Source organism: Lepidothrix coronata, unplaced genomic scaffold, assembly GCF_001604755.1.
Source record: "Lepidothrix coronata isolate B3197 unplaced genomic scaffold, Lepidothrix_coronata-1.0 Scaffold144, whole genome shotgun sequence".
NCBI lineage: Eukaryota > Metazoa > Chordata > Aves > Passeriformes > Pipridae > Lepidothrix > Lepidothrix coronata.
This window is the reverse complement of record NW_016690324.1, coordinates 540,841-556,170: the sequence shown is the minus strand read 5'-3', so window position 1 is coordinate 556,170 and position 15,330 is coordinate 540,841. Positions and strand designations below refer to the sequence as shown.

Genomic DNA, 15,330 nt, shown 5'->3' with positions numbered 1-15,330 from the left:
GACATAGGGATGAAGCACCAGGTGTCTTCTCTCCAGCTTCACAGTGGGCAGAGTGAACCCCAAATCGTGGTGGGACTTGATACCAAAATGGAGCAGCCTGTGCCCAAGGACTGTGAGGGCAGGGTGAGAGCCACCCATACCCACAGTGAGGCTGGGAGGAAAACGGAGATGGAAACAGGCTGAGGTGTAAGCAATGAACAAATGAAAAATGATAACAATAGAAAACTGAAAGTCCCCCCCAAACTACGCATATGCACAAGGTCAAAAGAAGCAGGGCCCTTCTTTTATGGGTTCATGAAAGATGTTCTCTGTTCTGCAGTCCAGGGTTGACCATTGCTTCAGACCTGCCCCAGAAGGGGTTAAAGAGAGGGGCTGTGTCCATCAGTGCAGGATCAGCCCCACTGTACCTGGTGTTGTGCCCCAGCAGCCACACAACTGAACCCACACACCAGGAGCTCACTTGGGCCTGGGACAGCACGATGGGCAATGCCAACGGCAAGGCAATGCTCCTTTGGTCTAGACATTTTCATCCATGGACCTCAAAGCCCTGAAACAACACTAAATCAAAGTGTGGTGGATTTGTGTCCTCACCATTTTGTGAGGACATTCCCAAAGCATCAGCTGTTCCTTTGCTTCAACTAGGACAAGCTGTCCTTTTTCAAGGGACACAAGGGAAAAATAATTGTAGAAACTCAGTCAACACAAACACAGAGGTGACCATCATTATTGGGGCTCTGATCCTTCCTGTCCAACACCAAAAGTATAATGAGACATTATTTTTTCCCCAAAACACTTGTGGACAAGTTGGTGTGTAGAGGCAGGAGCCCCCTGAGCAGAGACCAACATGAGGGCTGAGAAAGAGGCCACCAGAGCACCACCTGAGCTGGTGGGAATGCTTTTCTTCTTGGCACCAGATTCAGAGATGCCCCAAGCACCCTGGGTCTGCAGCAACGCCAGGTGAGGAGAAAGGACATGTGTCCAAACAGACAGAGCATTTGGGGAGTGAAGAAAGAGGGCTTTCCTCCAGCTCAGCACCTGCAACCAGGGGAGACCCAGCCACCTGCACTGATGGGGAATGAGGCAGAGAACGTCACAAGCTCTCTGAGCTCCTTCAGCTTTTTGACTTTCAAGCTGGGAGTTCATCAGGGGACAGAAACAGAGGTTCAAAAGTGGGAGCCACTTTCAAGAGAGACAGGCTGTCCTGAGTAGCAAAGTTACCCTTGTATTCTTCATTCCTGGTCCCTAGGTGCCTCCAGGCAGGGATTTATAACAGGGTATTTCCCAAGTCAGCTGCCCTGGGCAACAGAGCACGGCTACACCCAATGCCTGACCATGCTCTCACCTGTTTTTAAGACTCTGCTCTGTTCCAGGGACCTGCCACTACGTCATCGCAGAGCATCCCAAGGAGGGGTCAGCGAGCGCCTGTCTGGGAGTGTTTATCTGTCTGCCTTTCTCCCTCGGCAGGAAGCACTATCTCACCATCGCCCTGCTCGCTCCAGCCTGGTTTCCTGCTCCATCCTGCCAGGTTTACCCTGCTTTTTCCTCCTCCCCTCCCCCTGCCCCACGGCTGTCAGGCCATGTTTGCATTTCTGTCTCCTGCCGTCTTTCCTCTCCCTACCCACCCACCCCCCCTCCTGCGCTCGCTCCCTACTCCATCCTCCCCGAGAGGCTCCGTCCCGAGCCAAAGTTAGCCTGTGTCAGGTAGCCACATGTCCGGCCTGGGGCAGCGGGTCAGCCGGGGCCACCCTGCAGACCTCCTCCAGGATCTCTGCTGTCAGCAGCCTCCCCGGGCCCCAGGGGAGCGGCTGTTTGCTGCCCTCGCTCCGGGGAGGGATGCTCGGCACATCAGAGAGCTGGTTTCCCCTCGGTGGCCGCCAGCCCACCCTTTCTGCTATAGGGGTAGGGCTGGCCAGACGCCGCTTTGTTTGGTCCTCCATTCCCTGAATCGCTCCGAGTTTGTTGGCTGCCTGCTCCTGCCCGGAGAATCCTTTTCCTGCCTTTGAGATAGAGGATGCTCGAGCCATCTGTGTGTTTTATTTCCTTGTAGAAACTAACAAGCCAAGGATTGCTTCCTCTCCCTGACATTTCAGAGGGCAGCTCCAGCTCAGCGGGATGCGCAGGGAGGGGAGGGGGAGTCCAGAGCCTTCAGACAGGAACAGGACCTATTCTGTCCACAGGATTCACTCCCTAAGGGGCAGAAATCCCCAAACCTGCCCAACTGCCACGGCTTTGCAGGAGCCCAGGGAGAGCCATCCTGCTTAGCATACATAGCCAGCCCTTTTCCAGTGGCCCCTATTAACTGCATGGCTAAACCCTTGCAAAACTCAATTAAAATTATCCTCCCACATCTTAAGGACTGTCAGGTTGCTTCTCTTCCTCTTTTAATTTACTTCTTTCAAAATCTTGCCCTGCTCACATTCTCTGCCCCGCAGGATGTGATTAACGGGGTGTAGAGAGAGCAGAGGGATCAAATGGCTTTAGGGGACTGATAACAGCAATTAGCACTGTTCATTACATCTTAACCTGAGGGGATGCAAAGGATGGTCCACAGCTTGTGTGAATCGAGTGTTGGTCCAAGTCCAGCACCTGGCACACAGGCATTGTCAGCACAAATGGATGGCCAGGATGGGCCAAGGACACCCCCCTATGGGCCCTGGGGGCCTGGGATCCCTGGGCAAGTGGCTTGGGAAAGGCTTGTACTGATGCTTCCTCCAGTTCACCTATTTGGGTTTGCTCAGGAGTTGCATGACCATTGCAGGATTCAGAGGCTAATTCCAGCCTGTGACTATCCAGGTGTAATCCCGGTAGCTTTACTGGGCTGAGGTACCTCTGGCAGCAGTGGGTACAAACCCATTTGGCCACTGAGAAGAAACATCAGCCCATCAGCAACAAAGGAAATTTCTATCCACTGCTTCTCATGCCATACCTGATGGAGTTACAGGGTAGATGACACAAACTACCTTTTCATGCAACTCAGCTAAACTGTGGATTTTGCCACTGTGGGATACCTCCCCAGAGATTCCAAAAGAGAGATAAGGTCCCAGAAGGCAAGTCACAATCAGTTCTTACACACAGTGATCCAAGGGAGACATCCATGTCCAGGAGTCTCTAAATCACTCATTGCCACAATACAGTGGGTACGTTAGGGCAGGATCCCCCTGCCCACAATAGGGCATTGTCTGTCCCTTTTTCTGGAGTCCCAGATGCCCACATTGAGGCTGATGACAGCCCAGGCAGAGCCAGGACCAGTTCCAGGGCCTGGGCAGGGGCTTCCACCCACAGCAACCAGACTTTGCTGCCTGGACACAGAGGAAGGGAAAAGCCTGAGAAACAGCAGAGAGGAGATGCTCAGATTCAACACCATCAACTATGGCTCCGTCATGAGCCATTCCCAGAGGCTCAGGTGAACTCCTGTCGAAGCAAACTGAGGGTGTGCTGCTGGAGGAAGATGGAGTTTGAGCTATGTGAGGCCTCAGCATCCGACTCTCGCTGGGAGATGAGGAGGCAGAGGCAGCTGACCGGGAAGTCAGATGGAGCCTGAGGGTCGGCACTGAGCGCAGAGAGAAAAGGGCAGCAGCATTTGGAAGGAAAAAAGCAAGTCACAGGTTTTCTTTTTCCTTGATGTGTGTGGGCTTAATTGCTGGCCTTTGAAGTTTAACTCTTCCCAAGACTGTTGGCTTATGGACAGGCTGAGCAGGACACTGAAGAAACCCCTGTACCCCACTCAGGGCAGGTTTCCCCTATATGAGCAAAGCCTGGGGACCCTGCCTGCCTCCTGCCCAGCCTGCTCTGCCAGGCTGACTGTGCTGGGCTTTTTCAGGGGTCTGCAAGCCATGCAGCTGGGCTGGAAGGCACTGTACCAAGTGGAAAAGACCTGCTCCTCCATCTTCATGTCCCTGGAGTCTGCATCCAGATGTTTGCTACTAGTTAGCTGTGAACTAAAATCAACTCAGAGCCCTCAAACAAAACAGCTGCCCTGGAGCTGGCAGTGCCTGTTCTCTGCAACACAACCCACCCTCAAGTTGTTCTCCAGATGCAGAGTGCAAGAGAAGCTGATGGATGAACAGGGTAAGTGGGGAAAAAATAGTTTTGCAATTAGATGATTACTTGGCCTTGGCAAACCTGGATTCAACTCCCCATCTGCTCCAGGCTCCCTGCAAGCCCATCTTGCAGCTTCCTTTTACCTCCATCCCTGCCTGAGTCACAGAAACTGGGCTGCTTTCACTTGGAAAAACATATACTTGTGCAAGAAAGGAGAAATCCTTATGCCTTCTAGTTAAAGATAACAGGGAACAAAGAAAGTTAATTTGTCCCAGAGTCAATGCAACATGAAAAAGCCACATTAGACTTGGATGGGTCCAGAAAGTAGGAAGCACAATTGAAATGCAGGAGGAATTTAAACTTCCTGATTATCAAAGCAGGGGTTTCAAGCACCAAGTATAATCTAATCATAATAATAGTAATAATAAAGCAAAGGGAAGAGTGGTCATGGGCACAGAGAGAGCTGCTGCCTGGGGAGCACGAGCCCTCCTCCGGCTTCTCACATGCACACCTGCACGTGCACACACAGTGTCAGCACGACCCCTCTGAGGGGTGGGCACGAGGGGAGGCAGGAAGATCACAGGCACACACTCTTCAAAGGAGAATTAGTCATCAGAGGTAGCGGCAGAGGAAGGAAGGCTCAGGTACGAGGTCAGACGTGCACAAGCAAAGAGGGCTGACGGAGGAGTTCTGAGTGTTCACTGCAGATCTAAGAGCCCTCCTGGCGTCTGCACGAGCAGGACAGGAGGTGGAATCCCCGGAGTAAATGCACCTACAGCACGTAGGAGATAAGAAATTTCAATCCTCCTGGAAAACACCGCACAGCTTGGCTTTCTGCCATCCTTGAAAGCAGCCAGAGCTGCCCAAACCCAGAGCCTTCCCTGATGTGGTTGATAAAAATCTTACTCTGTTCTCTGAAGAATCCCCAAGAGAGATGGGCTCCAAAGAGCACAGCAAATTTCTCCCCCACACAGGGCTCTGTTCTTCACCCCCAGGTCAGTGATCCCATCTGCTCCCTGCTGGGCAAAGAGACTTAAAGGTGGAGAGACTCGGGGCAGTGGGAAGAAATCTGACCCCATGGGGCTGTCCAGGGCATTGATGGGAAGTTACAGATGCACACGCTCTCAGTTTCTCTTGGCACAGAGCTGTGACCACAAGCCAGGACCTGCTGCAGCAGGAGATGATAATCATCATCTCCAAGAGCCAAAGTGTATCGGGGCATTCGCGTCACTTGAGATTAGCTGGCTGTTTAACATCTGCACAGATTTCTCTCTCCACCTCCACATAACACCCCTTGTGCATCTATGAAACTAATTTAATTCCCTTCCAAGAAAGGCTGAGTTGGAAATGTCACACTTTGTATATCATAGCACAATTCCTACAACGAAACGCCCAGCCTAAATGGCAGTGTTGGACTCCGACGCTGTTTGAAGGCCAGTCAGCTAAACCCTCTTCTGCTGCTTTTTAAAAATAGCTTACAACAGGGTGACCAAGTTTCATAAACACCCAGTTACTCTTGTTAGTACTCAGAGCTGACTGTTTTTTCCCGTTCAAAGGTGCTTCCCTTGCCACGCAGCGCAGTGGGAAGAGCACGCAAGCGGACGCGGCGGGAAGGAAGCGTTTACACATGCTAATGACTTCCACCCAAGGAGCACAAGTGCTCACAGGGAAACGCTGCTAAAGAAACAACACGACACTTCCTCGGCTGTCCCTATTTGGTCCCCATGAGGTACTTGGTGCTCAGAGCCGTGGGGCGAGGCTGGGGATGGCCTTTCCAGCCCCATGGGAATCCAAGGCGTGAATGAAGGGAAGGCACGTTGGCTTGGACCACAGAGGCAGGAGAAACCATTTGGCAGTGGGGCCATTTTGGCACCACACTGGACCAAGGGGTTGAGGACAGATACTGGCCCTTTCCTACTCTCAACAGTGTGGGTCCAGAGACCAGAGTCCTTCCAGGTGCCACTCAGGTCATTTCACCATGCACATCTCTCTTCATGCCAGAACAAGTTTCCTAAGTTCATGTGGGGCCCTGTTTATTTTTCTTTTTTTTTTTTTTAAATCCACTATTGTATTAGGAGTGTTTTTCTTTTGGCAAAGGTTACCGTGGGGCCAACGCTGTGCGGAGTCTCCTGCCTTCCATCACCACTACAACCTCTGAGCCGGAGCTCAGCCCGGCCAACGCCGCTTATCTTCAATGAAGGCAGGCTTGGATTTCCCCCGCCGTATAAAAAATAGATCCAGGCACTCCCCTCTCCCCCAGTGCATTCTTTGAAATGCCACCCAGGCCTTGTTATTGCTGGGAGGCTGGAAAGCCAGGGATTAACTGCCTCAGGCTGCACCAGGCTTTATTTGTCTAAGCAGCCAAGGGTGAGGAGCGGCCATAAATACTGTGAAATGCTGAGCACTGTGGAGGGGCAATGCAGGCACCTTGGAATCAGGGATCACATCTTGGGCTGGGTGCAATCCTGGTGCGACCCATTTCATTGGAAAGGCTCTTGACTCCCTACAACACAGGGGCTTTGAGGAACATCAAATTCCATCACCATGTGTTCAAACTGGGGAGGCCAAGCTACCCCAGTGTAGCACTAACAGTGCTCTGTTGGTCCCTGTAGCACAGAAGTAACCAAACATGGTGGTGAAAATCCCACTTCAACTCTGTCACCCAAGGGGACACATACTGAGTCTGAGCCTGCCTGCCTGCCCAGAACAGGCAGCTCCCCTTCCATTGTACACTGGGATGCCACAGCACAGAGGGGAGATGAGGACCAGGATATGCCCTGATCCCATCCCAGCACTGGCAGTGCTGCCAGAGCCAGCACTTACAGCCCAGGACCCATCAATTCTGACAGTTTGGCAAGAGCCAACAAACCCAATGAGGAGCCATCAGGCCCAGACACACACTCCACTAGCTAAATCACTTTACAAGGCATTGCTGAGTAACTCCATTTGGAGGCAAGGTGCTTGCTTCCCCCCTGCTTCATCCCAGCACAAGGATCATGCACCACTTGCCCAGCAGTGCGGGGATTTCCTTGGAGTGGATGTCTGCATCTCCAGTGGGAGCATCCCACTGTACAACTGGCTGCCATTCTTTCGGGACATGCCATTAAACCTCTGCCCTTTGCTTCCCGAGGGCCAGGGCCTGCAGTGTGGTGAAGGGATGATGGGCACTTAGACCCAATTACACCTCCCTGGGGACTCTGCTCTGGCTGGGACAACCCACAGTGTGAGCGATGGATTCCTGCGGGCGCTGGATGCCGTCACCTCTGCTGGGTGTGATTTTACTCGCTGCCATCACTCTGAGCTGGCAGCTTCCAAATCTGAGCATAAACCACAACTCGTGCCCAACCTTCTTAGCTCAGTAAATGTCAAGATTTACTGTCGTTCATGGAAACTACTGACTTGACCTGCACTATCGTCAGTATTTATTTTTTTGGGTCACTACATCTTCCATCCATCTCAGTGGATGCCAGTATTTCAGAAATGGGGAAAACAAGTCTTGGATGGAGAGTCAAGCCTGAAGCCAAACCTCACTGTAGCACACTCGTGCGTGTCTGTGCATACATGTACACACTGTCCCCAGCCAACACATGACCTTTCACACACAGGGAAACCAATGGAGAGGTTTCCAGGCTCTCCTACACAGCCTTGTGCTTTCTTGGGGAATAAATGAAACCAGTAAATCTTTTACAGATTTCCCTGTTGCATGGAGAGCTCATGTGCCTCTGTAACTCAGAAAGATGATGGAGGAACCCAAACACCTCCATGGGTCTCATGAAGGTGCAGATAGACCTTCACAAACCTGTGGAGCCACTGCCCAATTCAGGGCACCTGGCTGTGCCCTGCAGGGTCTGACAAGCCCTGACAAGCCCAGACAGCAGCCAAAATGGTGAACCCACTGCAGGGTGGGGAAGGACCCCAGAGAGGAAGGGGTGACCCAGGGGGGAGGCCTGGCTGCCATGGTGGCTGGTTACCATCAGCCACTCAGCAAAGCCATCATGAGCTTGCAAATTCTGTACAAACTTCCCACGTGACACAATCACTCAGGGGCCAGATCCTGAAGCCCTTCCTTCTCTCTTTACTCAGACCAGTCTCCACTGAAGTCATTGAGACATTGGCCTAAATACAGCTGAAGGACCTCAGGATTTGGCCCAGTAATAAAAACTTCCTTCCTTTGTCTACTGCTCACTCCACATGATCCCACTACCTCCCGGCCTCCTCCTGGCCACATCTCCCGAGGCTGGGGCCGTCAGTTGTTTTGGTCAATGCTGCTTTTCTGTTTTACCCTCGGCCAGACAGTGCCTGTCCCCTCACGCAGCTGTGAGCTGCTGAGGTGGAGGGAGCCGGGGTGGCCAGTGAGGAAAAGGGGGCTTGTGGGGTTAAATTCAACTTGGCAGAGGGACATGGCGACATGGATGTGCGGACACCCGTGCAGGCTGGGGGCAGTCTCAGCCTTCACCTTCCGAAAGGCAATTCCTTCAACATCTCCTTGAGGATGGGGTGGAGCATCTCCAAAAAAGCCTTTCTCCTGTCCTGCTGAGCATAGAGCAAGTATCTTGGGCTCTACACCAAACTTTTATGTGAGGGACTGGGTGAGATGACTCCTATCCAGGAAGGTGTAGCAGGAAGTTAACTCATCTCGCTGCGGTGGCATCTGTGCATCACACTAGGAAGTGACACCATAAGAAACACGTATGATTTTAAACAACTTGCAATATGAATTTTGCTGCTTTTTCTGCCTCAGAATAGCCAGGGGGATGAAAAGCCCTGTCATCTCCCATGGGTACCTCATCCCCAAGCATAGCCATCTGAAACATGCACTGAGGTTTGGCACAGGAGCTCCTGCTTCCTTCCCATGGCCACCAGCCTTGCACACACCTGTGACACAGATAGAGCAGTATCTGAATACACAGGGACTGATACAGCAATTCCCTTCACACCAGTCTCCCTCCTTGTGCTGCTTGCTGACAGAAAGCAAACACAAAAGGAAATTGAACTCGGCTGAAGGGAGAAGCATTTGGTCCTGCAGCACCAGCACATTTGGATGATCTAAACCTTAGTCCTGCAACTCACAGATGCTCATGTGGGTGACCTGGTCATACAGTGGATTGCTTAGAAAGCACCAAATAACCCCTGCAAGTTCCTACCGAGGTCTTACATCTTGCAGTGAGATTTTTAAAATTGCTCAGCTAAAGCCAAAATCATCAGAGATGCACTTCAGAGTGTGCAGCTCTAATCACCCCAGGGAACAGAGCTCTGAGCAGCAGAGGACTGGTGATCTCAGGGTGCAAGACTGTGTTGCCTTTGCACAGGTCTGAGGGAGCCCTGTGCCTCCCAGCCCAGCTGAGCCAGCTCACCATGTCCTGTTTCCCAACGCAGAGCACAGCAATGCCAACCTGGACATTCTACAGAGTCCAATGCCCTGTCCAGTGAAAAGGGCTGCTTTGCTTAAGGCTTGCTCTTGAAAAAATACAGCCTCACTGTACATTCCATCCTTTTAAAATACATTAATTGCCATGGAAACAATGCTGGTTTTGGTATGGGAGCAGCCTGGTGGCCTCCACAGATGCAAGATAAAAATCAATGGATACGGTGACATACAAGCTGTATTTCAGGACCTTTTGTGGTTTTGAGGCTGGTCACCATGGGCACATACGAGAGAAAGGCTCAGACGCTAACAAGATGCCAACTTCCATAGAGAGAAAGCCGGAGACAATAAAATATGCAGGAACATCTCCTTTGCAGTGTTTATCTGCTTGAGCAGAAGGTTCTTGTACGGGAGCTGCTCCCAGGACTGATGTGTGTGCTCAACTCTTGGCACTGGTCATCACTCCCAGCTCCTGCTGAAACATCCCAGCCCTGGCTGCCCTTCACATCCTCATTGCCAGTGAGTACAAAGTCTCACCTGGTCTCAGACCTTGGCAGGGTGGCTTTGCTCCATGCCTCCCCTCTCTCCATCCCCGGCCCTTCCCATCAGTTCAGATGCCTCACCAAAAAGAAAGGGAAAAAAAGCCAATTAAACAGCACTGAGGGGGTTTGTACACAAAGCAGCACAAAGGGAGAGGCTGCGAGTGCCCTTCCCGCCCTGCCCGCAGCCGCCCCCAGGAACCCGGTGGAAAGGGCAGCCCTGGCTGTCCCCTCCTGGAGAGGGGAGCACTGCCCTGTTCCCTGCCATGCCGCCCATCATAAAGGGGTCCCTGAGCTGTTATCAGGCAGTGACAGTTTCCGCCATCAGATTCCTCCTGTCCGTCAGGAAAGCTAAATAAGGAACATCGTTCAGGCGGCTGCAGGAAGAGGGGAAATGCAGGGACATCCGGCCCAGCTGCCAATTTTTCCTTTCCCATGAACCACCACTGACCTCCACCAAGGGAGAACCTGGACACCCAGCCTGGCATCGGCACTGCTCCTCTTCGCTTAACCCTTCCCTGGGGGATGCCCTGATCCCTGGAGTCTGCCAGGCAAGCGGCCTCGCTGTGCAGGGCAGTGTGGCCGTGGTGTGACAGTGCCTGGGTGCTGTGTCACCAGCACCACAGACCGAGGTGGGTAGACCAGGTGCACCAGCTGGTGTTTGCCCATCCAGCTGGAGCCACGGCCAGGAGAAGGCTTAACCCCTCCAGACCTGCACTTGGATAGGCAGCTACACCTTGCATGGTGGCAGCAGGTCCCCAAAGCATCAGTGATCTACTCGACCACTTCCCTCTTTGCGTGCACTGAGACCAGGAGTGGAGTTGAGCTTATTCTCTTGCTTATCCCTCTGAAACAGAGCTGGGATTTTCCAGGCTCTCCCAGGAGCTTTAAGCAGCTCTGGCCTGGCTGCTGTAGACAGGTAAAATCTCATCTCCTCTTTCTCTCTGCTCACACCAAGGCTCTGCCCATCAGTAACAGGGACCAGGATGTCTGCAATCCACTCATCCCTTTCTCATGTTCCTTCCTGGGGACAGCCCTGGGCTCCTCACTGCTTTTCACTGTAGGGGAGGAGGAGCAGGGGCCTGGTTATTACATGCTTAGATAAGGGGAGACCACAACACTTGCTCAGAGTATCTCTTGCCTTTCCCCACCATCCCATTCTCTCTGTTTTCCCAGTTTACAGTCTTTTACTGACCCCCTAAACCAATCCTCTCTCATTAGCACATGATGTCTGTTCCATGGCACCTCCAGGCTTGGCCGCAAAGCCTGCATGAAGGATCCTCGCCCTGGAAGGAGGGGGCAGAAACACAGCAAGAAAAACAACTCGCACGTGGGAGAATTTGTAAAGTGAAATACAAATCGCTGGCTGAAACCTGTTTCTGCTACCTCAGCAGGGAAACGACTCCAGGAGAGACTCCGAGACTCCCCACTTAATATCCTCAGCTTATAAAACTTAGTGGGAGTTTCTGCACCGGCTGCCACGGGGCCAGGTTTTCACTCTCCTTCTGCTGAACTTGCACCCAGAGATGGAGCAATTTGCCCGCAGCCCCTCGACAAGACGAGTGGCCAGGCTGGGCTCGAGGGCTCACGCCCCATCGCCGACTTGACCACCCGCCATCTCCGCTTCCACTGTTCTGTGCTAACAATGAGGCACCACAGATGGGCAATAACGCCGAAAACATCAGAACTATTCTGACCAGAGAGAAAAAGCCCCCCTGGGACCTGGCTAACCCCCTCTTTTAACAACGTGAAACAAGAAACAAAGGTCTGGGATAGCCAGAGGCAATAAAAATCCTGGAATTCATTTAACCAGTCACTAGATGCCAGTGCAGCTGCAGCAGTATTTCTTTTCCTAATGAAGGACAAAAGATAATTCCAGCTCTCGGCCAGGGCAAGGCTCAGCTCTGGTCCCCCCAGCAGACCCTGGCACACATCAGAGTGCCCCCCACAGCACTCAGCTGATGTGGGACGTGTACCTGGCTGCCCGCTGCCCCTTGTCCAGCTGGAGATTTGCAGGAGCTGCAGGGGTAGCTGGGGCAGGTCAAGGAGAAACATGGACACCTTTGGCTCACAGTCCAGAGCGAGAAAGAGGGCTTTCAGCTTTAACTAACCACCTGCGGACTTTTTCCTTGCAAACTCATCTGTTTTTCCATACACAACTGCCCATGGACCCAAACAAACATCTCACACCCACAGGGCCCCATGGTGATGAGCTCCACTGCTGTGTGGCAGTGTGCAACAAGCCACCAGCCTCCCACTACACTCCACATCCTCCCAGCACGGGAACCCACCAGGAACTGCCTTCTCTGGGTGAGCTGTGATTTTGCAGCCCTCAATCGCAACGCCCCAGCCCGTCTTTCCCAGCGGAAGAGCCTGGTGACGTTTAGTCATTCCTCACACGGAAACCACCACGACTGCTGGCTCCCCACCCTCCATGGGCAGCGCAGCCTGAGGGGTCCGGTCATAGCAGGGATTTCTGCTTCTCCTCACACATTCGGGACTCCTTGGGATCCCCATCACCTCTGGCTCATTGCAGTTTCCCCCCCTCACTAGTTTAAATATACAGTTCCCCCAAACTGGGAGTGAGGGAGCCCCCCACCTTGCCCCCATTTTCTGATGTTTTCAGCTGGCTGTTTCAGCCTAGCAGGCTGAATGCAAAGGCACCTTATTTATTTGGAAATGCCTCTGCTGTGCCAGCTGGAGTGGCTGAGGAGAAGGTGGGTGAGGTGGGTGTTGTCTCCATGGCTCACCTTGATCCCCAAAACTGCTGAGCTGGGCAGACCTGGGGACCCACCAAGAGCCCCCTCCTCCTCTGCAAGGCAACCTCCTGAGTGCTGCGGATGCCTCGTACGGCACTGGAGAAACTGCTGCCTGGCCACGGCCCCGTCCTGATGCCGTTCCCGTGGGATCCCGCTCTCCCTTTCCCTCCCCAGGAACTGCCTTGGGACGCCGGGAACAGCCTGTTCCCTCCTGGCCGGCTGGGAGCACCTGCCCTTCCCACGCCTGCCCTGGAAAACACCACACCAACACGGGGCCAAGAGAAACCCTGGGGATAGCGATCCCGCTTGGAGCAAGCCCATGGGAGAGAAGCAGCAGAGTGGAATGGGGCACGCTGGAGGAAGCCCCCTCCACCCCATCTGCACTGGCTGGGCACGTTGTGCTGCTGGGGGAGTGTCCCCCTGCCCAGACGTCAATTTGAGCTCAGCAACTGACGCCCTGGTGGGTGTTTGTGCAGGCACTGAGCCGTGGGCTCGCGTGGCCGTGCCAAATCCCAGGGTGGTAGTTGCAGCCCACTCACCCGAAATCATCCTTAAGCAGACAGCAGGGCACAGGAGCCGTGGCTGGCCCCTCCTTGGCAGCCCCCCAGGGACCACGGGCTGCATCCCTCCCATCACCCACCTCCCCTTGGAGGCTCTGGCTCTGCCTCGTCGCTGACAGCGGCCGGGTTGAGCCTGAGCGGGGTTTGCTGTGCACTCCTGGCTGTTGTACGAAAGGGTGTTGCTGAAACGGCCCATGTTTATTACTTGCAATAAAGCGACTGCTTCAAATCCCAGCTGCGCAGGCAACTGTTGCTGCTGGCACGGTCAGCGCGGGGCTGTCCGAGCGCCCGGCCGGGGGGTCTGTGTGATCCTAGAGGGGGGCAGGCAGCGGCAGCCAATGCAATCGGCTCAGGTCCTACACAAGCACGGGCCCTTCCGTCATACAAAGGGCATACGCTCTTGGAAGCAGCAAGCCAGTGTCCCCAGCGGGATTATTTGGCTGCGGGATGCTCGGCACTGCTCTGTGCCCACAGGATGCTGGCTCAGGGAGTACACACTCTCATCACCATCCACAAAGCGTTACCTCAAAGTGCCCTGGGATGATGGGGCTGAACTTCTGCCTGCTCCCCACATCTCACTGCCTGCACAGGGCAGCTCCCCAGCTCCACTCCATCCTGGGAGCACTGTGGAGCTGGAATGTGTGCTCTTGCTGGCCCATTTAATCAGGCACTGGGGTGCAGGAACGAGAAGGACTGCAGTGCCAGAACAGACCTTTCATGATGCTGAGATGAATATTTCATCCTTCCCAGGTGGAACAGTCTCACACTTCCATCCCTACTTTCAAGGGGAGCAAACATTTGCACCCAGTTGGGATTATGACTAATGAGGAATTCGTGGGTCCTTCACACACTGACAAATTGATCTCAGGTATAACAGAAGAAGAGGAAGCAAATTCCAAGGGTGCAATCCCCCAGCTGAGCTTCACATTGCTCTCCGTTGCTGCACTAATCAGGCAGCACCAAGAGCTTCAAAGCTCTGCGCAGCCCTGCGCTGACGAGGCCACACAGCACGCAGCTGGGCTGGCCAGAGCCTCCCAGGCACTGCTCCCGCACCTCCAGGAGATGAAAGAACCTGGGAAACAGCTCCACGATGCTTTACAAATTGCTAACAGGAGAGCTTTGAACAGTTGCAGCTCCTGCCGTGACTCCACCAGCAGCAGGTCCCTTTCTGTCCGGCCTCCTGGAGCTCCCGCTGAGCTCCAGCAGCCCGCTGGGTCCTTCAGCCCCGCAGCACCAGAGCTATCAGCAGCATTTTGGGCAGAGCAGGTTGACAGTGGTGCTGCTGGTGATGCTGTCTGTGCCGCACCTCTGCAGCCAGACCTGCAACCCTCCCGTGAGCTCACTTCAACAACAGCAGCAAATGCCACCAGTGACAGTGAGTCACTGAGCAGAAGCTACAGAAAATTCTATTTATGCTCCCAAAATTCATCTTCCCATGTTGGACGCTTCCACCATCACTAACTTTCTCTTGGTCTTGCTCTGATTCGGGCTGTAAATGCTCTACTTGTGCAAGCAGGAGCTCCTCTGGGAGTAGCTGCTGGGGTGCTCTGTCCCCGCTGCCGTGGCAGTGCCTACCCAGCTCTGCCCTGCCCCACGGTCTTTGCTCTCTGGAAGGGTGTTGCAGCCCCATCTCTGCAGTGGCCCCACACCCACCTGGCCCAAGATATGGCCGAGGGTTTGACTCTCTGCCCAACAGCCTTTTGCCCCAGAAGCGTTACGGGAGGTTCACTGGGATCTGCCTTGGGTGACTTCCCAGGCAGACCAGAGCTGGGAGAGGCAGGCTGGACAGCATGGTGTGGACCCCCGCCTCCCTGCGCCTTCCTCCTGAACGCGCTGCCCGGCACTCACAAATTAATGACCCTGTGCGTGAAAAAATAAATAAACAGAGCCCAGACTGGCCTCCAGCCCTCTGGCCGGGCGCGTCCCCGCGCAGGGACATCCCTCCCGCGAGGGTCCCTTGGGGTTTCTCCCTGCTCGAGCGAGACACCCGCGGCACGAGCACGGCGTGGGCTTCCCGTGTCCACTGACCCCGCGGGGACCGCAGCAGGGTCCTCCCGTCCCGTCCT

At 53.9% G+C, this 15,330-nt stretch overlaps 1 protein-coding gene across 3 annotated transcripts in view; it reads right to left on the bottom strand.

Annotated features, from left to right (window-relative positions):
• Positions 1 to 15,330, bottom strand: part of FLT4 (fms related tyrosine kinase 4) — a 57,811-nt gene that overhangs the window by 41,886 nt on the left and 595 nt on the right. The window lies entirely within an intron of this gene.